This window comes from Dromiciops gliroides, chromosome 4 (genome assembly GCF_019393635.1).
Source record: "Dromiciops gliroides isolate mDroGli1 chromosome 4, mDroGli1.pri, whole genome shotgun sequence".
Classification (NCBI taxonomy): Eukaryota; Metazoa; Chordata; class Mammalia; order Microbiotheria; family Microbiotheriidae; genus Dromiciops; species Dromiciops gliroides.
Window position 1 is genome coordinate 218615793 of NC_057864.1, and position 25937 is coordinate 218641729.

At 40.0% G+C, this 25937-nt stretch overlaps 1 protein-coding gene across 7 annotated transcripts in view; it reads left to right on the plus strand.

Moving 5' to 3' along the window:
* The first annotated feature begins 8848 nt into the window (after positions 1–8848).
* Positions 8849–25937, plus strand: part of RBFOX3 (RNA binding fox-1 homolog 3) — a 983769-nt gene continuing 966680 nt past the window's right edge. For 4 of the 7 annotated variants that reach the window (XM_043964759.1, XM_043964760.1, XM_043964762.1 and 1 more), the window contains exon 1: positions 9504–9917. The gene's annotated coding sequence lies outside the window, so the exon portion shown is untranslated. Of the gene's footprint in view, positions 9075–9503; positions 9918–11035; positions 11152–25937 lie in introns of those variants that run through there. The other 3 variants (XM_043964755.1, XM_043964756.1, XM_043964757.1) reach the window with 3 other exon arrangements.

Consider the following 25937-nt stretch of genomic DNA (forward strand, 5'->3'; position numbering starts at 1 on the left):
GACTGTAAATTGGACAGAAAGGGATGGATATGAGAGATGTGGGAAGACAGACAAGACCTGGAAACTTGTTTATATACATTTTTTCTCTAGCCAGTAAAAAGTTATGGTTTTACAAACGAAGCTCTGGAGTTACAATTTGCCAACTACCTCAGTTTCTATATTGAAGAAAGACAAAGTCAAGGAAGCCCAAGTAAATATATGATAAGACCCCAAGCCAATTCTACTGCTCAAATAGACAGGACCTGGGTTCTGAAAATACAAACAAACAAAAGAACACAACAGAAAAACAAAGACAGCCTTCTTATTCATCGTGTCAAATACTTAAGTACCTTTTCTTTCTGAACACTTTCTCCATGTATTCTACAATCTAGATACAATGGCCTAGATGCAATTCTTGAACACAGTGCTTTGACTCTCCTCTCCTTCTGCAGGAAGCCATTCCTTGTCATTCCAGCCGTGAAAGGCTTCCCTTCTCAGATTGCCTTTTATCTATTTGGTATACATTCTTGTAAGTACCTATTTATTTAAATGGTGTCAACTACATTAGAATGTATGCTCCTTGAGGACAGACCTGCTTTGCCCTTCTTGGTATCCTTACCATTTAGCACAGTGTCTGACATATAACAAGCACTTAATAAATGACTGTTGATTAACTATATTTATACACAGTCTTATAAAATCTGGAGATCCTTATCCCAACTCCCAATCTCACTGGCAATCTTGGTTACCAGAGCAAGGCGATATTTCCCTCTCAGGATTCTAGAGGTATCTTTGAGGGGCTGGAGTTATTCTTTCTGATGCCACTGGCCCCAGTACATTCTCCCCAGTGATAAACACATAATATCATCTAACCAATCCATATACATTTGCTTTAACAATGCAATATTTACAGAAAAGACATAGTAAGACCCCAAATTTATATATTCTATGACACAGAAGTATACTCTCACTTAAAGAACCTTAGTCCACAAAAAAACAAAAACAAAGAACCTTAGTCCCCAGGGAAAGTAGGTTCAAACAAAGTAATTGCTCTAAAATCCTGTTTCTGTTAATACTGTGAGATTCTCCAAATACATCCTTGAGTAGATGTAATGAAAATTTATTGGGAATTATGGATATTAGAATGTAAGATTTCAAAATTGAATCTAATCTTACTCCTTTAACTGGATCATAGTACACTAATTCTAAAGCAAGTGATAAATACCCTTAAAATTAGAAAGAAAACAGGTAATAGGGAGAAAAGTTTTTGTAGAAAAGTTCTTTGTAAAAGGTCTCATTTCTAAGATATTTAAAGAATTAATTTAAGTGTATAGGAATAATTGCCAAATGGCCAAATAATATGAGTATAAAATTTTCTAAGAAAGAAATTCAAGTTATCAATAACCATCTAGAAACATGCTCCAAATCAGTAATATTTAGAAAAATGTAAATTCAAGCAACTCTGAGATTCCACTTTGTACCCATCAAACTGGAAAATGAAAAAAGGAAAATGACAAGTATTGGAGGAGCATTGGGCAAATAGGCACATTAATGCCTGATGTTGGTGGAGCTGTGAACAAATATAGCTATTCTTAAAAGAAATTTGGAATGAAGATTAAAATGTGACTAAACTTTGCATGCCATGGTGAGATTTGAACTTAGGTCCTCTTGACCCAAGAGCCAGTGCTCTATCTACTGTGCCACCTAGCTGCCCTGCTATATTCCAATGAGACCAAAGAGAGGAAAGATACCCATGCACATAAAAATATTGATGGTGTGATGATTAAAATCCCATTATTTTATCACAATGACAACTCTTTTTTAGTGGCAAAGAACTAGAAATTAAGTCCATCAATTGGGGAGTGACTGAACAATTTATGGTATGTGATTGTAACAGCATGCTACTGTACTGTAAGGAACGGGAAAAAAAGATCATTTCAGAGAAACCTTAGAAAACATAGGAACTGATACAGACTTCTGAAACAATACTGAACTGAAATTCTAGAGAACCAATGATGAAACATGCTACCCACCACCTGAAAGAAAGGTGATGGACTTAGAATGAGATATAAACTTTTGTACTTGGACAATGCAGGAATTTTTTTTTTTTGGTTTGACTTTACATACCTGTAACGAGAATTTCATTTTTTCTTCTTCTCTGCTGGTGAAAGGGGGCAGGGGCAGGGAAAGGAGAGAAAATAGATTTTTAATTGAAAAAATTAAGTAAAAAAGTGAAGCTTACTTGCCAAATTTTTATTGTGTCACAACTTAAACTTGAGCTACTGCTTATCCTTCAATAAGAATACAAAATGACAATTAATTGTTAACATTGTTCCTTGAAGTCAAACATCAACTTTATTTCAGGCAATCCATCAACCAAACACAAATATTCATTGATTATCTACTATGTGCAGGACAGTCTGGCATAGTTGCTAGAGTATTAGACTTAAATGGAAAAATACCTGGGTTTGAATACTGTCTAGGACACTTATTAGCTGTTACATTATCCTAAGCAAATCACATAACCTTTTATGTGCCATAGTCAACTCCCTGGGATGTATTTGCTAAGTCATAGAAAGGCTATGAAGAGAGTTTACAGACTGAGAATTCCCCAAGCTGATGGATTAAAAGATATTACAGGTATACATGTATATGTTATATGTTGCCAGTCATGTTGCTAACCTCATAGACTCATCTCATTATAAAGGAGAAATTGGAATCCAATAAAAACAATATAATGGTGAATTAGATCTCATGCTCCTGGGAGTTTATAAATATATAGTACATAAAAATAGGTATACGTCACTTTCCCTGATCCTAATAATTTATAACCTAGTTGGAAGATAATAGGATTATGCATAAAATAACCATATAGATGAAGTGCTTTAAGAATTCAGAGGAGCAGGAGATGAATGAAGACCAGAAGGTGGAACTTGAAAATTGTCTGGAAGACTGTGTAGGATGTGAATTGATGTAAGGGAAGAGGAAAGGCATTGTGGGTGAGGGGCAATTTACTTGAAAAGAAGGGAAGGAACGAGATGACTTGGGCTTGTAGAAGAATTTGCCTTGGCAAGAAGGGCCATGTTCTTCATTTGAGACAGGACTGAAAGAGGAGATGGTGGTAGAAAGCATCTCAGTGATGTGAGGTGAGGAGGAGAAGAAAAGAAGGAACACTTGACAAATAAATATTTTTTTCCCCATAAAATATGAGGCAAGGAGAGGACTATATAGAATATTTGAGGAGGGATGAAGAAGTTTGGAGCAGTCATTGTAGTGAATGGGATAGTATATTGACTAGTCAGTTGTAAAATAATTGCCTTGCAGCCATGAGGACAATGTAATAAAAATTTGTAGTGCACCCAGAGAGTACAGTTTTGTGATTTTTTCCCTCCGGTTTTGTTAACCAGAAAGTATAAAGAAGCAAAGGCTTCTTTCAAGATCCAGTTCAGGTCCCACTTTCTTCATGATGGATTTCTAGCTGACAGCTTTCCCTCAGATATAGTACCATTCATCTATTATGAATATATCTTGTATGTATACAGTTTTTATACCTTGTATCTTCCATTAGAATGTGACCTCTTTGAAGTTGTGGACATTTTGGAGGGTCATTTTTTGGTAATTACAGTACTAAGCACAGTGATCTTCACACAGGGAACTTAGTAAATGCTTCTTGACTGACTAAAAATAATAGGAAAAAAAGGATTGTCTGCAAATTTCTATCATATGCATCTTGCTTTTAAAAAGTATATATTAAATTTAACATGACAGTACCAATACTACTTGGCTTATCTCTGTCTTCTTCTGAACTTCTTCATCTTCCCTGTATTTTTTAAATGTTCCACTCATATTTTCTTTTCTAACTCTTTGGCATTATAATCATTACCTGACATTTTGATGTCTTTAACTCTTCCCTTACCCTGCTGAAATAATAAAAACTCCCTCTTATAACCAATATAATCAATCAAAATAAATGCATTCATTGACCATGTCTAAAAATATGCATTTTATTGCTTTTTCTAGTCTACTGTTTCCCTTTGAAGAGATGGGCACTATGTTTCATCATCAGTCTTCTGGAGTTATGACTGGTCATTTTTTGAAAATAGTTTTGAAGTTTTTCAAAGATGTTTTCCAAAACATTACTAAGGTCATTGTATAAAATTCTCATGATTCTGCTCACTTCACTCTGTATCAATTTGTAGAAATCTTCTTAAGTTTCTCTGATCCTGTTCCTTTCATAATTTATTTTTAATTGATTTTTTTTGGTGAGGCAATTGGGGTTAAGTGACTTGTCTAGGGTTACACAGGTAGTAAGTGTTAAGTGTCTGAGGCCGGATTTGAACTCTGATCCTCCTGAATCCAGGGCTGATGCTCTATCCACTGTTCTACCTAGCTTCCCTTTAATTGAATGTTAAAAAAATTATCAAGTACTTATAATTTTCTCCTTCCCAAATCATCCCCCCACTGAAAAAAGAAAAAAAAACACCTAGTAACAAATAAGCATATTCAAGCAATGGGATTTCTTACAACAGACTAGTATTCCATTATATTTATATACACCAGAATTTCACATTGGCCATTCTCTGATTCATGGGCATCTTCTAGTTTTCAGCTATTAAGTACAGCAAAAAAATGCTGTTATAAATTTTCGCAATATAACTTCCTTTCTTCTATTGTTTACCTTTGGAGTATATCCCTAGTAAAAGTTTCTGGGTCTGCATGTGCACAGTTTATTGATTTTAGGAGTAGAGTCCCAAATTGCTTTCCAGAATGTTTAGACCATTTCACATTTCCACCAACAGAGCATAACAGACTATCTTCTCACAAACCCTCTAACAATTGCTATTTTCATTTTTTTGTCCTTTTTTTGGTTAACCTAATCAGAGTCAGATAGAATCTCAAGCATTATTTTAATTTGAATTGATTTTATTATTAGTGATTTTGAAGCATTTTTCATATGATTGTTGATAGATTGCCTTTCTTCTTTTGAGATCTATCTTTCAATATCCTTAGGAATCTGTGTGACATTGGGCAATCAGTTATTCTGGGTCTCAATTTCTTGAAGTTAGATTAGATGAACTCAAAGGCCCTTTCTAGTTCTAATCAGTAATAATTCTACATTTCTTTAATCATTTTCTTTCTAATTCTAGGAAGTTTTCCTAACATCAAGCCTAAATTCACCTTTTTGCTACTTCTACTCAGTGCTCCTGGTTCCACTGGGGCCACACAAAATAAGTTTAATCCTTTCTACACATGACAACCTTCAGATATGAAAACACAGCTACCATATCCACACCATCCCCAAGACTTCTCTTCTCCAGGCTACATATTTCCAGTTACTTCAAATAATCCTCATATGATAGAGAGACTCGTGGCCCTTCACTATCCTGGTTGCATTTTTCTTTACATTTTCCAGCTTATCAATGTTCTTCTTGAACTGTTGTTCCCAGAACTGAACATAACACTTCAAAAGAAATCAGGTGAGGGCAGAATACAGTGGGACTGTCGCTTCTTTATTCCCAGAGGTTACACCTTTCAATGCAGTCCAATAATGTTTAAAAAATGGAAAAGCACCTGCTTTTCTCTGATCTTGTTGTATATCTCCTATTTCCCGTGATCTTTCAAATATCCCTTATAATAGCTCAGCAATAACAACTGACAGTTCTTTTTTTTTTTTTTTTGTATCTGAGGAAATGGTTTATAAAGGCAAAGTATCTTAAATTCATCCAGGGCAACTAGGTTACCTCTTACCATCTCCTTATTTATTTTGTGATTTGGAGATCAATTACCTATTAATACTTTTTGTTCTGTGATTTTCAGTGCAATGGTCATTCTTTTTTTTTTTTTTACAAATAAACTAGAAACAAAATAAGAATCGAACAGTTCTGATTTGTTATCATATATGCATCCAACCCCAAGCAAGAAGTCCTTTCCATAGGCATGCATAGAGTAGAACATGGATAGGTCATGCTGGCACATCCTGGGGCATAATATTTCCATTGGCCTTTGCCGTTCCTTTTAGGGAACTTGCTTTTTGGGAAGGGCCAATGGGAGTGCTCTCCCACCAGCATACATGGTCCATGCTCTATCCAGATCTATAGTCTTGTCCCTTTTATATTTCTCCTTTTTCTCAATATAGCCTAACAAACAAATGTTTTAGCTGTCCTAAGCTTCCCCTGCTAGCATTAGCTCTTTTTGAAGTTTACCATTCCTAGCTATTTTTATAGAACTGTGCCATGCTCTTATATTCATCCTGTCACCTTGCTTTGCTTCCATCTTCTGTTCATTTCTTTTAAAAATTTAACTTAGGTAGATGAGTTCCTTGTGCATCCACATTGGTATCTTGAGAAAAATCCCATTTTCCCTCCTCATTGGAGTTTTTTTCTCTGTGTCTTCAAATTCTATTTTGGGGCTGACTTCTCCAGTAGAATTTTAGTATATGGGATCCAACCTAAATTTCCTCTGAACCCTTTGAAATCTGCTTTCCTGAAATATAGGGTACATGGCAGACTACTTGATTCCTTTCCTTAATTTTAAGAGAAAGCAGTCCCTTCTCTCCAGAATTTTGATCATTTTTGTCCCAACTATTACTTCCTCCCTGTTACTGAACATCATATCCAGAATAAAATTTTCTCTGACTTTTCCTCCACCTTTTGAAGACTGAAATCATCACCATGGCAAGTCTAGCTGGCTCATAGCATGTTCCAGTGACAAAAATCATTTTTGTTTCTGTCTCCATTGACCATGAATTAAGTTTTCTTTATCATACTTCCCTGTCTCCTACAGAGAGTCCATTATAAACTACATGAGTACAGAGGTATTTTGGAACAAAGAAGATTTGGGAGCAGAGGAATGGTGGCAATTCCTGGTTCCTGGTTTCCCCCAGTGAGTATATTTTCTTGTTATACAATGGTAACCTCTCTTCCCCTCCACGATTTACATAGTTTCTTTTGAATAAGGTATACTAAGAGTTTTATACCAGTTATGAGTTTCATAAAGTCTCAGTGATGACTTATGCAGTCAAATATGCTTTTTTGTGTTGAGAAATCTAGTCCCCCTTGCTTGTTACTTAAACTATGGACATTTATGAATAGTTCTTTGAAGTTAGGGACTTCACTACTTGGATTATGTCTTGGATTTTGTCTCCTGTGAACTAGGAGTTCGGTGACATTAGGTACTTAATGTGGCAAGTGGATTGATTGATTGGCATACAGGGCACAATATAAAACCTTTCACCAGTGGGATAATCCCATATTTACTGTATAATTGTCTTCTTTGGAGGAGGAAGCAACTGCAGAACTTACAGCATAAGAAATGGAGAAGTCTTTGCTTTCTTAATAATAAGAGCTAGCATTTCTATAGCATTTTAAAGTTTGCAAAGTGCTTTACATTATTATCTCATTTTATCCTTGCAAAAACCCTCTGGGGTAGTTGTTATTAATTACCCCTATTTTACAGATGGGGAAACTGAGGCAGATAGAGGTTAAATTACTTTCCCAGGGTGACACAGCTAATAAATGTCTGAGGCTAAATTCTAATTCAGGTCTTCCTCACTCTAGGTCCATCGCTTTATTCACTACACCACCTAGCTGCTTCCCATTCTCTCTTTCTTTTTCCCGTGACAGATTTCCCCCTTTCAATTACCATTATTCTTCCTAGAATTAAAGGAAAGAATAACCAGAGGCCAGAATTTGATGTAAGAAAAAAATCATTAGAGTACTGAGCACACTGGAGATAGGGTTTATTGGAAAATTCCAGTAATTATGGACAAAAGTCACCATCACTTTGTTCAGATCCACAACTTCTCTCCTGTCCTCTATATAAACTATTATATATATATATATATATAAACTATTTTATATATATATATATATATATATATATATTTGTCTATAGGCCCTGCCCAAAAGAGGAAGTAGGTTGGTTCATACCTTCAACTTACCATTTATATGATAATGGAAATCTGGCAACCTTGTTAGCCTGCTTACTGCTAACTCCCTCTAATTAAGATTTTTCCTTTTCCTTTCTGCCTTCTTCTGATGCTAAACTCAAGCAGCTATGTATTTAAATTTTTTCTGTCAACTCCTCATTTTCTGAGGCCAGCACTGGGAATGTCAGTTTAGGATTGGCTTACGTGGCCTGGCTAAAATTCATTTAGGAGCTCTGTATCCTTGATTAAATGTCATGAATTGGGATGCCAATGACTGACTTTAAAATCATCCTCAGAGACCCTAAAGTAGATAGAATCGAGGGCATTTCTCAAAGGAAAAGGCTATAGACTGAAACTCTACTTTGTATAATGGGGTGAGAAGAAAGCAGAAACTTAATTTTAGGGAAGACTGCTAATCTAATCCTAGACATATCTTCATCCTTAAACTCCAAAATCATTAAGTCAGCGGGGAGAACTAGAAAGTCTTAGGCCAAACTATACACATCAGATTGGAAATGGGATGGGACTGAAAATAGAGACACTTTTAGCTAAACCTCTAGCTAGGTTTTCCTCTGCTTCTCCAGAAAAGTAATCCGGGAAAACGAATCTGCTCTGCAGATGGTTTGGCCTTAACTCCTCTGTAGAGCTTTCTGGTGGGTGAACTAGAAGGAAAAAAGAGATGCTAGTTAGAGAAAGTCAAGGCATATTTGGATGGGGGGGGAGGGGAGGTGTGTATGTAAAATTATCCAGGACAGAGCTTCACATCTGTCTAATTTCCAAAAATTTGATGATGGGAAATAGGGGTGGGGCGTCTTTTCTGGCATGGATGAAAAAAGGAGGGTGAGTTCAGGGTTGACGGTGGAGATACTCAGAACTGGAGACTGAGGGCTGGCATGTATAGGGTGCGTTCTTTACGTTGTGCGTTACTGCCTCAGCTGAAGCAAACTGGGGAGCCTAAGAAGAGCCCGGTTGGTGGATGGGGGCGGTGAGCGAGAGGACGCCACTTGGTGGAAGATGGGGATGAGAGGAGCTCCTGGGAGACGACAGGGAAGATCCAGTCTTTTCTGGCTTTTCCTCTTAGGCTTGCCTAAACCCTCCCAGTTTCGGAGGTACCTTCCTCACTCCTCGCCTTAACCATCACCTGCCTCGAAGCTTTTCCACTAGGCAGGTGCGGAGCTGCCTGCCTCCCGCAGCGTTGCACAGCACGTGCGCGCCGCTCGTCACCTCCTCCTAGTCCTCGCACGCCCGGGGACTGGCCGCTCCCTCTCCTCCGCCCCCTCTCTCCTACACGGTCTTCCCCTACCCTCCCTAACCCCGGGACCCCTCCCTCGTTGGGCGGTGCGCGCGCTACACTCGCGCGGGTGCTGCGCGGGAGCTGCTGCCGCCACTGCTGCGTGCTTCTGCTCCTTCCCCTCCTCAGCAAAGCGAAAGATACTGGGAGGGAGAGGGGCAAAGAGCGAGCGAGCGAGCGAGCGAGCGAGCGAGCGAGAGAGAGAGAGAGAGAGAGAGAGAGAGAGAGAGAGAGAGAGAGAGAGAGAGAGAGAGAGAGAGAGAGAGAGCGAGAGCGAGAGAGCGAGAGAGCGAGAGAGCGAGCCAGGTGTCTTGGTGCTTTCCCAGGGCAAGCTGCCCTCGCTCCCGCCTTCAGCCTGGCTGGCTCTGGAGCTCCAGGTGCCGCAAACCCGTTTGAGCTCCCACCCAGGACCCCGTCTCCTTCCCGCCCCAGCGCGGCGGGCTCCTTCTCCCTCTTCTCTGGCCGACGAAGCCCAGGCTGCTGGGCACCTCTCCCGCTGCACACGCTACACACGAGTCGCGTCGCGTGGTAGGCTCCAGAGCCGAGATCCGCTGCAGCCTCTGCCGCCTCCGCCTCCGCCTCCGCTTCCTGCGGTCGCCAAGGCTCTCCCTCAGAGTCTCTCAGAGGGGGTGTCTTCTCCGGACACTTTGAGGGGGTGGGGAATGCAGCTAGGGGATGGCAGTGCGTCTCCCCTCACCTGCCGTTGGGAACGCTGAGACCGTGAGTAACAGCAGCGCCCCCCGGCCAGCCGCTTCGGCTCCGGGTTCCGATTTTTATTGGTTATTATTATCTTTGGGGGTGAAAGAAGAGAAGGGAAAACATGGAACCTGGGGTAGGAGATGCACCGAGGGATGAGTGGTGATGTGGAGGAGGAAGAGGAGGAAGAGGATGAGGAGGAGGAAGAGAAGGAGGGAGAGGAAGACGAGAAGGGACAACCGGGGCTTAGAAGAGGGAGACGGGGAGACGAAGGGACCGGGGGTGGGGATAGGACGCTGAGCACCAGGGATATAAATGGGGGTGGGCATTGCATCCAGGGACGCGAATGCAGGAAGTGGCTGGGGGGGGGGGAGGGAATTGAGGGACAAGAGATGCTAGAGGGATTCGCAGAGGTCTCAGGGTTGGAGAGCTGGGAGATAGCTGGGGACAGATGATAGGTGCTGAAGGGGAGGGCATCGCAGATTGGGGAGGACAGCGCCCTGAAAGGTTAGGGGGTCACACAGGCTCCTGTCTCTGGAGGTCGTAGGTTGACTGGGATGATGGCTCGGGGGCTGGGAAGGAGAGGAGCAGGTTTTGTGAATGGAGAAGGAGCAGTTGGCGTGAGGTGCTGTCTCCCGGTCTGGTGGTGTTCCGCGCTAAGCTGGATCCCTCCTCTTCTTTGGTTCCATTCAGATGTCAGGGCAGTCCCGGGCACGGGGTGCCGTGGCAGTGGTGGCGGCTGCACAATACCCTGCGCACGGGGGAATTCCCTTTGAGGGATGGGGGTGGGGTGGGGAGGGGAAGAAGAGATTAATTCTCCCGTAGAAAGGGTTTGTCTGTGGGGAAACCAGCTTCTGGGGAGTGGGGTGGGGTGGGGGGAGGGAAGGAGAGGGTCATCTTAGGTCAAAGCTTGAGACTTTTATTTTTGGAATGAGCTTACTAAAACGGGACAGATCTTACCTCATCTCCTCGAACAACGAAAGGAAGAATATAAAATCCCTTGATGCTGCCATCTCTGGGAGATTTTTAATGGGGGGAGGGGAGGGGGAACCCCTCTCAGAGGGCATGTACTAGGTTGGTGGGGAGAAGGGTTACCTGGAACTGGGATATAAGCAAAAGGAGTTAAATGGGTTTTGTTGGGCTAGGGTGTTGTTGATTGAATATATGCTGGCAGACAGTGATGCAGGCGGCGTTGGGCACCCACCAATTCCTAAAGAGAACAGCTGGATCCTAGAGTGCAAAGAGGGAGAGGGAGAGAGTGAGTCTGCGTGTGTTTGTGTCAGGGGATGTCTATCTCTTGGGTATTGGGGTATTCGTGGCGACCTTTGTAAATACGTTCACGTTTCCCTCAAGGGGGTCTTCTGGTACAAAGATGTCCCGGAGTTTTGTGAATACCGTTGGGGGTTCTTTAATTTTGCTCCTCGAAGATTTTAGCGCCTTACTTTGGGGGAGGGGTGGGCAACTATACCCATTAGCCTAGGGAGGTTTAGAGAAGCTTGGAGACAAGAGCTAAACTGTCGCTCCGACCACGTTTAAACTTTCTGCCCCAACGACCCTTGGGAAGCGGCTCTGCTTGGCCAGCCAGGTTCATTTTCAGTTTGGAAGGCAACCACGTTCCGCTGGTTTCCCCTAGCTTGTTCTACTTGTTCGCTGGTTCTCTCCTACCTATTGACATTGGGAGGGTTTGGGAGAGCGCCACGCAAAGCCGTTTTTTATTGTTTCTTCTGCAGCCACAGAAGAGCAGAGGTGCTGCTGTGCAGAATACCAATATTGCGGGGCTCGGAGCTCTGCAATGCTCGCCCGGGCTGGGGACGCTGGAGAAGTGGGGGGCAGGATGCAGAGGTGGGGGCGGGGTGTCTGAGGGTTCCAGCAGCCCCAGATTCCTAGGGCAATCAACTGCTACCAGGAACCCTAAGTAAGCTCTTGGTCAAGAGTGGTCAATTGGCCTGGATGTGTAGAGGGGAGAAAATATTAATAGAAAGAGTGTGTGGACCAGCCTTTCCCCTACCCCCAAATAAGAGCTGCAGTAGGAGATGCCACAGCCATGGATCACACTACAGACAGCTTAGTGTGCACAGCATGAGCACTGAGGTGGCTTGGGTCGAAGGATGTTTGGGAGAATGCATGTGTTGGGGGTTGTGGGAACTCATAGTGAGGAAGCATTTAGGGGGCAGAAGGAGGACTAGGGAAAGCCAGTTTACGTTTGGGAGGAACAAATTTCCCTTTTCCCTTCCATGCATTAGTGGTTGGCGTTGGGGAGATTCCGCTGTCTGCAAGAGAACTAAGTCCATTTATGATGGGGTTTTGTTGTTTGTTTTTAAGAAAAGCTAGTAAAGAGGTCCAGAGCGGTGCTTAGATGTAATGTCTGAAGCATAGCTGAACTCTGGCTTGGAGCAGTTGTTCAGGGAAAGAGGCATGGGATTGAAATCCTTCCTTCAGTGTTCACCGAAAAGGCGCATGAAGGTGCGCTTCTGGGCTTTAATCCCCTGTTAGAAAAGCAGAGCTCCAGAGCTTAGTGGGCCCACATCCCAGATCGCACACACAGGTACTTTCGCACTGAGGACGCAGTATTCACTTAATTGAATGGTCCCATTTAATAGCTGTGTTTCAAATCTGAAACTTGCTTGGGCTTTTTGCTGGTCTGTTAAAAATAAATAAATAAATAAAATGGATAAACATTCCGGCAGAACCCGCTCATTAAGTTTACATTATGGATTCTTAACGGATGTCTTAATTAGTCTGTGTTGTTAACAGGGATATTACACTAATTAAAATCGGACCCTCCAGGTGAACGTAAATTGTAAAGGGAAAAATAGTGGCACCGAAAGCGCTGGATCATTAGAGGGAAGACTGAGTGTGAGGATTGGGAAGGAAGATGGGCCCCCTTGTTCTGGCTGCCTGCTCCCATAACTGTAACCAGAAGGAGTTAGCTAAGTTCAGGTGTGTCTGATTCATCTGATTTGAGGTCCTGAGGCAGCAGCTAGAGAGGGTGAATGTCTTTGACTGTTTGCATTTTGACCTCGGCCCTGACACCTTTGTGTTCTTCACTCTTCCCGAATTTACTGGGCTAATTCCTAACCAGGCTGCTACAATCCCAATGTCGTTTTCTTTCTAAGTGTGTAGGAACACAGCTTCCGAGTTTAGCTGCAGGTTGAAGATTAAGTCTAATTTAGTCTGTGACGGTGCAGTCAGGGAGACGGGGTTTAATTTTACTTGAATCCCACAGTTCATCTTTGGAGAGGGGCAAAGCTGCAGTCTGGCCATTCTTAGGGTAGAGGCAGGAAGTGAAACAGGCAAATTACAGGCTACTGTTTCTTGTCCCCAGCCTAAGCCCATTCTCCCTCTCACCCGTATATGCAATTTTAAACAGTTGAAGGGAATTTTTGAAGGGGAAAAGGTCACCATAAGTCAATGTAAAAATTGAGATGAGAAATAGGCTTTCTAGATTTATATGATGTGATTGTATGTAGGAGCATCATGATTTTTTAAAAAGTACACACAAGCAGAGACACAACCTCCTCTCTGAGTCATTGCCTAACACAGGCAATGCCCTCCAGCCCTCAGACTGGGCCTGGGCTATGACCTAGACTGCCCTAGGAAGGATGTGGATTTTGTATACAGAAGTAGGCAGTAGGCATGGGAATGACCTTCCCTGGGTTCCTCTCATTCTCTCTTAGTCCTCTGGAACTTGGATCATTCTCTCTCCCCATCTTCTAAAGCAAGGAAGCAAAGGAGAGGCTGATGTTATCCCTCCTATATATTCACACAAACAAGGCACTGAGAGATTGTTATGTGCATAGCTTTTAGGCCTATCTCTCTGTGTGATTTGTCACCTTGGTTGGTAGATTCCCTTACGTACCCTATTATGGATGAGAGACAGACACCAGGTACTGAGGAATAAAGATATGCATCTAAGACTTGGTTAGTACTCCAAGCCACTTAGCAGTGTAGTGCTGTCTCTTGCCCTTTGGTGTGAAGCAAATCATTCATACCAAGGACAGGGCTGAAGGGGTCCACATTTTTTGCTCCTTTAATCCTGTGATGACTATTATCATCATTGAGGGCTTGAGATACCCCTTCTTCCCCATCCACAGAGTGGGATTCTCAAAGTTTGGCAGGGGAGTCAGATAAACAACACATTAGGTTGCTGTTCAGTTATGTCTGACTCTTCTTGACCCCATTTGGGATTTTCTTGGGTGGTTTGCTGTTTCCTTTCCCGGCTCCTTTTACAGATGAGGAACTGAGGCAAACAGAGTAAGTGACTTACTCAGGGTCACATAGCTAGGAAGTGTCTGAGGCCACATTTGAACTCAGGAAGATGAGTTTTCCTGACTCTGGGCCCCAAACTCTAGCTACTTCGCCACCTAGCTCTTTAGTTGCTTTGTAAGCAGAGTACATCGACTCAAATTCTGTCTTCTTCCTTTACTGGTTAAGTAATCTTGAATAAATAACCTAAGAACCTCTAAGTCTCAGTTTTCTTAACTGTAAAGTGAGATTCCCTCATGAGATTGTTGAGTGTCAAATGAGAACCTATTTTAAATGTTTTCTAAATGTAAGTCTCTTTAAGACTATAAGTTGTGCATAAAGTGTTAATGTGCATTGGTGGAAGGTATTTCTTCACCTAGGCTGATGAACTCACAGGTCCAGTCTCTATCTCTGTATAAATGTAAGATGTTGTTGTCATTTAGGCTTCTGGTGATGGAAGCTGAGCATAGGAAGGATACTGCATAGAAGAGACAGGAGATAGACTTAAAGCTGAGAGAGGTTCACTCTGGTGCACCAAAGTTCCCTGGTGATCTGAGGGCTGAGGAAAACACAAATTTGTCATTTACTTTTTTAGGAAGTGGTGTTTAAATTGGCAAGGTATTGTTGCCAGGAGGAATACAATGGTATTGTATTGGCAATGGCCAATTCTGTGTCCTAACTAGGCACAGCCTATGTCTGCCTAGAAGGGAGGGGCAAGGAGAGCAAAGGGGATCTCTAAAGATCCATCCAAAGAGATGAGTTATACACAGCGTGGAACAGCAGGGGCCAAAGCTAAATTGAAATGTCATTGTTGTTTTTATTTTCAATGGTTGCAGTATGGGGATTACCTTTCTCTCATATGTCTTCAGTTTTTGGTTGGTTGTCTTTCAGTGTTTATTTATTTCCTCGCTCCTGCTTGATACTCTGTTATGAAGACAAATGGAACCTGACATAGAGCTGTCATTTGGTGAGGAATTTTTTATTTTTAAACATGTGAAGGGGAAAAGCCATATTGTAACTTTTTTTCTACCTTGAAAATACTCATCCCTAGAAACCTGGATTTCCCCAAATCCCTACAGCACCTATTTTCTTTTTCCACAAGGCACTGGCTTTGTAAACAAGATCCCATTTGTATCCAAATCTTTTTCATTAAGTATAATATTTTCCCCCTTAATTTTATACAATATTATACTATTTTCACAAGCTCATGAAACATTCATGCCGCCTAAACATGTGTGCCTCTGCCTCTGTGAAGTAGCATCCCTTCTGCTGTATCACTGTCTCCATTTTATTTATGGATTGGTTCCCTTATCCTTGCTTATACCTAACTCCAAGCTTTTTCTCTCACCTGTGTGTGTATACACAATATATATGTCTTTATTTCTCTCTCTCTCTCTCTCTGTATATATCTATATCTATATCTATATATGCATATATCTTTCTCTTTTTTGACTTGCTTCCTTCTTTCAATTTTACTTTAAAATTGCTTTTTTCCCATAGGCTATGATATATGCACATATGCCAAAATATATTCATTTTGGTCTGGATCACTTAATTTCATCAGTGTAGGGTTTTTCTTCTGGGGAAATTTGCTCCATCAATGTAAATGGGCATCTCAACTCTTAAGTTTTTGAGAGTTTCTTGGGGGTTCAAGAAATTGTAACTTGTTCATGGTGTTATGTATGTATGTGTGTGTGTGTGTATATATATTCTGGTTACAAAGCACTTTTCAGATAGTACCTCTTGATCTCTGTGTGGCAAGTAGTATAAATATTACGTCAATTTTACAAACAGGAAACTAAGGGTCAGACAAACTAGGAAACTTGCCCCATGGTCACTCAGTAAGAAGCAGAGCCAGGAATAGAATCCATATCTTATGAATCTAAATTTAATGTTCTTTATTTTGGAAAAAGTTTTTTAAAAATGTGAACTTGACAAAAATCAATAATTTTCTCTCTACAAAGAAGAATAGCATATGCAGAAAGGAATCATTACTTTGTATAGCTTTTTGGGGGGGTATATTTCAAATTTAAGATGGTAGTTCCAATATTATGCAGCTGGCCTCTGTCTCCTCTTCTGAGCTTCCTTTTGCTCCCTTCTGTTGTTTTGTTTTGTTTTGTGGCAATTGGGGTTAAGTGACTTGCCAGGGTCACACAGCTAGTAAGTGTTAAGTGTCTGAGGCTGGATTTGAACTCAGGTCCTCCTGAATCTAGGGCTGGTGCTCTATCCACTGTGCCACCTAGCTGCCCTATCCCTTCTGTTTTTAAAAATGATTTGTAGATGTCTTTTTCCTTTTTTCTTCCTTAAGAAAGGTATAACTTTTCTCCAACCCCTGCTCAAGAGTTGTGGTTCTTGAAATAAAGGAAAAATAAAAGTACTTTCTTGTAATGAATAAATGTATCATGCAAAGCAAACCCACACACTAGCTGTATTTGAAAAATGTCTATTTCATTCTATAACTTGAATCCATTACTTCTGCCAAGAGGTGGGAAACATGCCTTATCGGCCTTCTGGTGTTACGGTGGGTCATAGTATTGATCATAGATCTCGAGTCTTTCAGAGTTACTTTCCTTTAGTGTGAAAATTATTGTATCAGTTGTTCCCCTGGTTCTAATCACTTCACTCTTCTTCCCAGGTTTCTCTGAATGTATCTCTTTTATAATTTCTTATGGAACAATAATATTTTATTACATACATATGCCTTAATTTCTTCATCTTTCTCCAAATGATGGGTACCCACTTTTTCTAGTTTTTTTTTCCCTACAACAAAAAGTGCTGCTATAAATGTTGCTGTATTTGTGGGTCTTTGTTTTCTTTCTTTAATCTCTTTGGGTGTTCCATTTCTGTGCTAGTAATGGTATTACTAATTCAAAGGGTTTGTACTTTTTGGGTATCATTCCAAATTATTTTTCAGAATAGTTGTATTTCTTCGTAACTCCACCAACAGTTCATTAGTGTGCCTATCTTCCCATAGCCTTTCCTTTGATCATCATTTTCTATTTTTGTCAACTTTGCCAATCTGATGAATGTGATATGGAGTCTTTAAGTGGCTTTAATATGTATTTTTCTTGTTAGTGAATGGAATATTTTTTCTTATGATTGTTGATAACTTGCTTTTCTTCTTTTGAGTACTACTTCTTCATATCTGTTGAGGAATAGTTAATTTTTATGCATTTCTAACATTTCTCTATATATCTTAGATATGACTTTTTTCATAGAAATTTGCAATAGTTTTTTCCAGTTAACTGCTTTCTTTCTAATTTAAACTGAATTGATTTTATGCAAAACCTTTGAAATTATACATAGACAAAATTGTTTATTTAGTCTCTTTCAATACTTTCTATCTTTTGTTTGACCCCAAATTCTTCCTCTATTTGTAAGTGTGAAAAGCATTGTCTTCCCTGTTCCTTTGTATTGTTTCTGATTCGACCTTGTATATCTAGGTTAAGTATCTGTTTGGAACTTATTGTAGCATATGGTGTGAGATGTTGGTATAACCATAATTTCTGCCACATGACTTTCCAGCTTTTCTTGAAGTTTTTGTCAAATAGTGAGGTGTGTGTAGTTAGAATCTTTGGGTTTATTGAAGACTTTGTCATGATATTTGTTTACTTCTATGCACTTTATTTTGCACATATGTTCTACTGATTTTTAAAAACAATTTTAAAAAACCAGTTTCATATAGTGGTGGTGATTTGTAGTTTGTGGTAGAATTTGATTGAAAATTTAAAAATTTCTAGCCCCCTTCCTTCCAACACTTTTTTTCATTTTCTCTTTAACAGTCTTGAATATTTCTTTCTCCAGATGAATTTTGTTGTTATTATTTTTAGTTCTATAAAGTAACTTAAGTGGCCCATGATATTCTATTACGTTGGTCTCCGATCTATTGCATAGTACCACAGACATGGGTGTTGGATTGGTTTTTTTCCTGCTGCAACTCCCAGGGCTCTCAGGAATGAGTGTATGGTGTGGGCCTGTCTACTTTTATAGTGAGGTATAGGAAATTCTCTTTTCCCCAAGTTCCTGATCATCAAATGTTGGACTGGCTGTGACCCTTTATTCTGAATGCTACCTGGCTGCAGGTCTATTTTCAGGAGCTCGCCCAGTATTCTCTGTCATGGCTCCTCTACAAAGTATTGTATATCATGGGATCATAGCTTTAGAAGAGCCTGGAAGAGGCCTTAGAGACTATCTAGTCCAACATCTTCATTTTACAGATAAATGAGGCCCAAAGAAGTTAAATTACTTGCTCATGGTCAGATGAGTGTTAAATGGCAGAACCAGGAATAACACAAGTTATTCTTGAATCCAAACCTTGCATTCATCCACTCTCTCTCCTGCATGTGTGTGAGTGTGTATATGTTGGTATTTTACCTGTGAGTTAAGACCCCTTTAAATCTTTGTTCTGTCCCTATTCTCTGGGCCTAGGTTTTCCCTCTTCTCCCCTTTCTCAGATGTCTTTCTCTAGTAGCTCTTTCACTATTGTTTCATTCATGAAGAGGTATCCCTTCTTGTGGCCAAGGCAAACTCCTATGCATGCACCTTTCATCTCAAACTATCCAATCCCATCTTCTCCAAAAGATTACCTCCAATACTGTTCCAGTCCTTTCACCAGATTTCAGTCTCTACTTGACTATTGGTTTGTTGCCTACAAAGATATTCACATTTCCCCTTTCCCTAAAAATGTTCTAGCTTAGTGATCTCCTTAGAGCCTCTGGGCCCAATTATTACCTCTCTGAAGATTATTCCCAAATCTCTTTATCTAGTCCTAATTTCTCTCTTGAGTTTCAGGCTCACTTCACCAATATCTGGAACTGGATGTCCCATGGAAATTTCAAACTCAATATGTTGAAAACAGAACTCACTGTCTTTCCCCAAGTTCCCCCCACCTCTTCTCAATTTTTCTATTACTGTCAAGGGTACTATCATACTCACAATCACCCAGTCTCACAACTTTGGTGAAATCCTCAACTACTCACCCCACATCCAATCTGTCATTTCTATCTTTACAACATTTCTGTTCCCCTTCTCTCAAATTTCACACTGCCACCCTCATGAAAGCGTTTATTTACCCCATCCTTGGACTATTGCAATGGTTTTATGCTCCTAAAAATCCAACATTTCTGCATCTAAACTTGAAGAACTTCTTCTGGGTTTCCACAGAAGCTGAGGGTACTTGTTCTTCATGCAGGAATAGAGTTTAGACCAGGTTCATTCTTGGGTGTGTCCAACTCTAATAAGAAGAATTAGACTCCCTTTTCTCACATTCCCTGCTCATTGATTCTTCCACTTCAGTGTCCCCAGGGACAATTTTACTTATAGCTCATGGCTTTGGATATCCCTACCTAAAAAGCAAGGAATAAAAGCTACATACAATGAATAATATAAATCAGGTACAGGACAGGCAATTTATTCCTGCACACACTCAAAAGGCCAAACGTAAAAAGATTCAAAAAGCATGCATTAACTGAAAAGCATTCAGAAACTTAACTACTATTACAATTTGCTGAGAGGCTGATACTTAACCTTATTTTAACATAAAGACATTCGAGCGACTTATAATTAAGCGTTTTACATTTCACTTTGGGTATTGCACTGTCTAAATAACTTCAGGTAAATGTTTGCTGGTAAAATAGCAACGCTTGGGACAGTCCCCTTGTTTGTGGCCATCCTCTCTGTTATAGAAGCTTTCTCTGCCTCCATACCACTCTTGTAGCTGCTGCAACCAATTGCTCCTCTCAGTGAACCCAGTGATTCCGGATCTTTTGAACTTTATAAGACTACCTCCAAAACCTGGATGTGTCCATTTCAGGATGCTCTCTTTCTCAAGGTCGGGAAAGAAAAAGTGCAAAAGAGGCAGCCCAAATTTAGGGTCTTGCTTACCTAGGTAGGATGTGTACTTCAGATGCAACATACTTGCATCATTTATTAATATTAGGGTAGAGTTTTATTTAAAAATTCCTATAGTTTGGTATAAGAATAAATTAAGTGTAAATGTAAATTAATTAAATATCTTTCTACTAACCTGTACTGTTCTCAATCACTATTTAATATAAACCAGACCTTTTCTTCAGTCTTACATAAAAAATAGATTTAATTCACCCTGAACTTTTCCTTAGACTAAGAAAGTCAAATAAGATATATAAACTATTTTTGTTGTTGCTGTTCAGTCATTTTCTTTTTTTGTTTGTTTGTTTTTAATTTTTGCAGGGCAATGGGGGTTAAGTGACTTGCCCAGGGTCACACAGCTAGTTAAGTGTCAAGTGTCTGAGGCTGGATTTGAACTCAGGTACTCCTGAATCCAAGGCCAGTGCTTTATCCACTGCGCCACCTAGCTGCCCCCAGTCATTTTCAATAGTGTCCAAATCTTTGTGACCCTGTTTGTGGTTTGTTTTTGTTTTTTGCAGAGATGCTGGAGTGGGTTTGCCATTTCTTTCTCTAGCTCATTTTACAGACAAGAAAACTGAAACAAACAGGGTGAAGTGATCTGTCCAGGGTCGCAGCTTGTGTATGAGGGCATATTTGAACTCAGGAAGATGAATCTTCCTGACTCCAAGCCTGGTGTTCTTTTCAGTGTGCCAACTTAATTTCAGGGATTGATGGAAGCTTTGTATTAAAAGTCCTTGCATATATTTTCTGTATAACTTTTTTCCTTTAATGTCCTTTCAGAATAGATATATTTAAATTGTTTCCTTATAACCATCATAACTAATATTAACATACTACTTATAAATTTTTAAAGGCCTTTATGTACATTATTTCACTTAAGCCTCCCCAAAACTTTGTGGGGTTGGTGCTACCTGCATTATTATCCCCATTTTACCACATGGGACATGGGACCTGCCACGTGGTCACAGAGTTCATGTGAAAGGCCGGCTTTTAACTCCCTTTTCCTTGGTTCTGAGTTCAGTCCTCTTATCCACCACACTTTGCTAATTCTCCAAGCCTACTCTCAGAATCTTCTTTCCTGATGGTTCTATGCCATACGTTGCATTGTGCTAAAAACAGAGAGAAAAAAAATCAGTGTGGAAGGCACAGGTCTGTATAAAAATTCTGGGTAGATCTTTCTCTAATAATTAGGGAATCCTGTCACTGTTTTACTAACTGACTTTGAACTTTCTTCTTTCTATTTTACCCACATCTACCGTCTATTAATCATCTTCTTAACCAAAGGCTGCCTTCAGTTTTATGGCACTGCTTATGCTAGGGGCAATTAGGTAGTGCAGTGGTTATAGCACTGGCCCTGGAATCAGGAGGACCTGAGTTCAAATCTTACTGCAGACACTTATTAGCTGTGTGACCCTGGGCAAGTCACTTAACCCCAGTTGCCTTAAAACATTCGGGGCCATCTGCAGTATATCTTGCCACTAGACCCAGATGGCTCCTGATGTATATCTTGCCACCAGACCAAGATGGCTCTGAAGGAGAGAGTAAGGTTGGTGACCTTGCACAGCCCTCCCTCATGTAAGACTGATTCAGTGCAAGTCATGATATCACCCCATTGTCACGAATGAAGGACAAACAACAACAACTGCCTATGCTATAGAAAGTGAATTCCTAAATAGACCAAACCTTTTAAGACACATCTAATATAATACAGCTTTTAAACAGAGATATAAAGCAATTTCCTCAAAGATAGCATCTAAATTCATTAACCATGCCTGTGTATAACATGTGGGATTAGTGTTTTTTGTATGGATAAAGCTAGATAGAACATAAGTGCTGGGCCTGGAGTCAGGAGGACCTGAGTTCAAATCTGGTCTGGGTAAGTTATTTAACCTTTGTTTCCTCATCTACAGAATGGGGATAGATCCTGCAGGGTTGTTGTGAGGATCAAATGAAATATTTGTAAAATTCCTAGCACATAGTAGGACTATATAGTACCAGGAACATAGTAAGACTACATAAAATGCTTATTCCCTTCTCCCATAGTTGTGACATGAGTAGGGGAAATGTCTTGTTGTGAGATATGGTTACCAAGGCTCTTATTCTGTCTTGCCATATGCCTTGTTGCAGTGTGGGTGGCACAATGGAAAGAATGCTGGATTTGGAGACAGAAGTCATTTCGGTCATGTCCGACCCTTTGTGACTCCCATTTGGAGTTTTCTTGGCAAAGATACTGGAGTGGTTTGCCATTTCCTTCTTTATTTAGCTCATTCATTTTATAGATGAGGAAATTGAGGCTAACAGGGTGAAGTAACTTGCCCAGGGTCACATAGCTAGTAAGTGTCTGAAGCTGGATCTGAACTCAGGTCTTCCTGACTCCAGGCCCAGTTACCCATCTACTGGGCCATTTAGCTGCCCTTTAGCTGTTTAATAATCCTATATTGAACATATTCCGTAGTGATATGGCACTAATAGGTAGAGGTCTACTCCCCATCAGCAAGTTTACAGGTAGTACAAGATTGTAATCTTGGTCTTGCATATCCATGCACACAAATGTCAGCTGTATTATCCACAAAGAAAAAAAAAGGAGAAACAATCTGTGTGTTTTCAAACTGTTGGACATCTTTGACACTCTAGGTTAGTTGTCTGATTCTCTTATTGACAGGGGTAACCCATTATATCTCAGTTTGGTGGAGAAATGGTTGTGTCTGGAGTCAATACCCCTGATATCTCCTCATATAATTGTGAGGTTTGCCTTTGAAAGAGTGAGAATCTACCAAAAATAAAGACAAAATGAAGTTTAAAAAAATTAACTCTACTGAATGAATAACAGTAATGCAAATAAACACCTACTATGTGCAAAGTATTATGTTAGGCACTTGAGAGATAAAAATGGGGCAGTTCCTGCTCTCAAGAAACTTATATGATATGCGCTAAGTAAATATGAGATAATTTGGAAGATGGAATACATACTTACAAACTCAATAATATAGCACCCCTTCCATCCCCAACTCAGCACTGGGAAGTTTTCAAATTGCATCCTCGGTGGAGTGATTCTCATAGGTTCTAAAGGTACTCTGGGAGTCTGTACTCTTAAAGCTATAGTTAATGATATCACACTGGCATGTTTAGCTTTAATATTCAGCCCGTAGGTACTCAAAGCTAAAGCAGCTACTAAGTAAAAACAGAAGCTACAAATATTCTCTCCATAAGACAGGATTATACTTTCCCCATAAACATAGTATCACAGGTACTGAGACATGCATCCAGGAAATACAGCACACACCTCCGGTATTACAGAGAATATAATTTCTCTTTTCATAGTGTCCTCACACTGCTTCTCCCTGCTCAGCTAGAGTCTTTGGGTCTCCCCCTTTCCACAGCCTCACTTTTTATTACCGGGTTAGTTTCTCTCTCTGTCTCTCTTTCTCTTTGGGTCTCCTCCCGGCCCCCCCTCCTCCCGCCACGCCAATTTTCATTTTTTATAAACTTTGTAAATATCAAGAAACATGAACATTTCAATATGCAAAGACCAATGAAAAGGACTGTATATGAAATAGTGAATATAGTTTGTCTTTTTCTTGCTGTGTACAGCTTATGTTTTAATTTTGGATAATTCAAATTTAACATGATAGTTTCAACACTGCCCTGCTTGTCTATCACTTTCTGACTTTCTAACTTCCTTCTGCTCTTCTGTTTCTTTGCTTTAATGATTCATTGATCCTCTTTTCTTTCTTTTCTTCCTTCTTTTGTATTACTATTGCCACTATCTCCACCCCAGTAATTGTCCCCCCCAGAAATAAAAGCCCTCCCTTATAACAAGTATGTATAATAATGCAAGACACATCCATACATTACCTATGTCTGAGAGTGTATGCCCCATTATTTATCTCTAGGAAAGCATGATTTAGCACCAGTCTTCTGGACTTGGAAATCCTCTTTGTGTTTCTAACATAGACACCACCACTGGGAGTTACAGGGCCTGTAGACCTGTAACACTCCATGTTCTGAACCTAGTCATTTCAGTTTATACAGGGTCATTGCTGGAGGGAAGTTTCTAATTAGATTCCCTTTTCTTCATCAGCTCAATGAAACATTAGCCTGGTATTCTGGGGACAGTTACTGTTTTGACTCACCTAGGGTCTTTCCTCAACAAGGGGAAGGAAGAAAAGAAACTCAATGTACAATATAAATTGATTATAGGACAAGTCATTTCTTCCTACATGGAAAGCAATGATAAGCTTTTTTTTTTTTTTTTAAAGTGAGGCAATTGGGGTTAAGTGACTTGCTCAGGGTCACACAGCTAGGAAGTGTTAAATGTCTGAGGCCGGATTTGAACTCAGGTACTCCTGACTCCAGGGCTGGTGCTCTATCCACTGCGCCACCTAGCTGCCCCACAATGATAAGCTTTTAAAAAATTTTTAAAAATTAAAAAAAAATTACATCATCCATCATGAACAGAATGATTTAAACAACAATCAGTAACATAACTATGAGTACAATTGGCTGGGAGGCTTATATTCAAGATTTGTTGAGACATTTTACAGTTTGGGGGACTCCTAATTAGCCATTTTCACATTTTTACTTCTTCCTTCCACTTTCTGAACACTTGGCTGGTGAAAGCTTGCTGGTAAATTGGCTAAAATGGGCCACTCCCACTTAACATTGATTCTAGTTTTTAAATTTTTCACATTTGTTTTTCCTTATAGTTATATTTAGTCATTTGTATAAATCACTCTTCTGGTTCTGCCCACTTCAATCTGTACCAGTGAATTCAAGTCTTCCCAGCTTTCTATGAATTCATCTCTCTTTTTAAAAAATTGACATACATATACCATTCCCTAATTGATGGGTACCCATTTTACTTCTAGTTCTTTTGTATAACACAAAGTACTACTAATAATAGTTTTAATTTGGGGGTCCTTTCTTTCTTTCTTTGGTTTTTGGGGGATAATTCTGGGTCAGAGCCTTAAGGATTAGGGTTAGGATTTGGTGACTTTTGAGATATAGTTCCTTCCAAAATGATTAGACCACCTTACAGCTGTATTAATGTCCTGTCTTCCCACAACACATCTGACTGCCATCTTCATATTTTCTCATCTTTGTCAATTTGCTGAGTTTGCCTTATATCTTCTAAGTTGTTTTAATTTGCATTTCTCTTATTATGAGTACTTTGAATTAAAAACAATCATTGTTGATAAATTACCTTTTTTTTCTTTTGAGAACTTCTAGTTCATATCCTTTACCATTTATGTATTTGCCTTAGTTACTTACTAGTTATTTGAATCTGTGTAAGTCACATAACCTCTGTCTGCCTCAGTTTCTTCAACTGTAAAATGAGGGTAATAATAGCAATTACCTCCCAAGTTTGTTGTGGGGATAAACTGAGATAGTATTTGTGAAAATGCTTAGCACAGTGTCTAGTACACAGTAGGCACTTAATAAATATTTGACTCCTTTCTTCCTCTTGGGAAAGGACTCCTGTTTTTATATATTTGAATTAGTTCCCTATATATCTTGCCTTTCAGATGTTTATCAGTGAAATTTACAAAGATTTTTCCCCCTAGTTAACGATTTCCCTTTGATCCTAACTATAGGTATTTTGTTTGTACAGAAACTTTTAATTTCATGTATTTAAAATCATCCATTTTACCTTCAGTAATATTCTATATCTCTTCTTTTTTCACATATTCTTCTTTGATCCACCAGCCACATGGGATGTCCTTGGTCACTGTGCTTCAGTCTTCAAGCCCCCTAGGACATATCCTGTTGGGATGCTGCACTTCCTTTCCTTCACTCAAATTCCTGGTCAGGGATTTGTAGTCTTTTCCCTTACCTCCTTTGAGGGCTATGTTTTAGCACTGTATATCACTCAATTGAACTGACATTTTGGAAGTAAGTTTTTATGTTGGC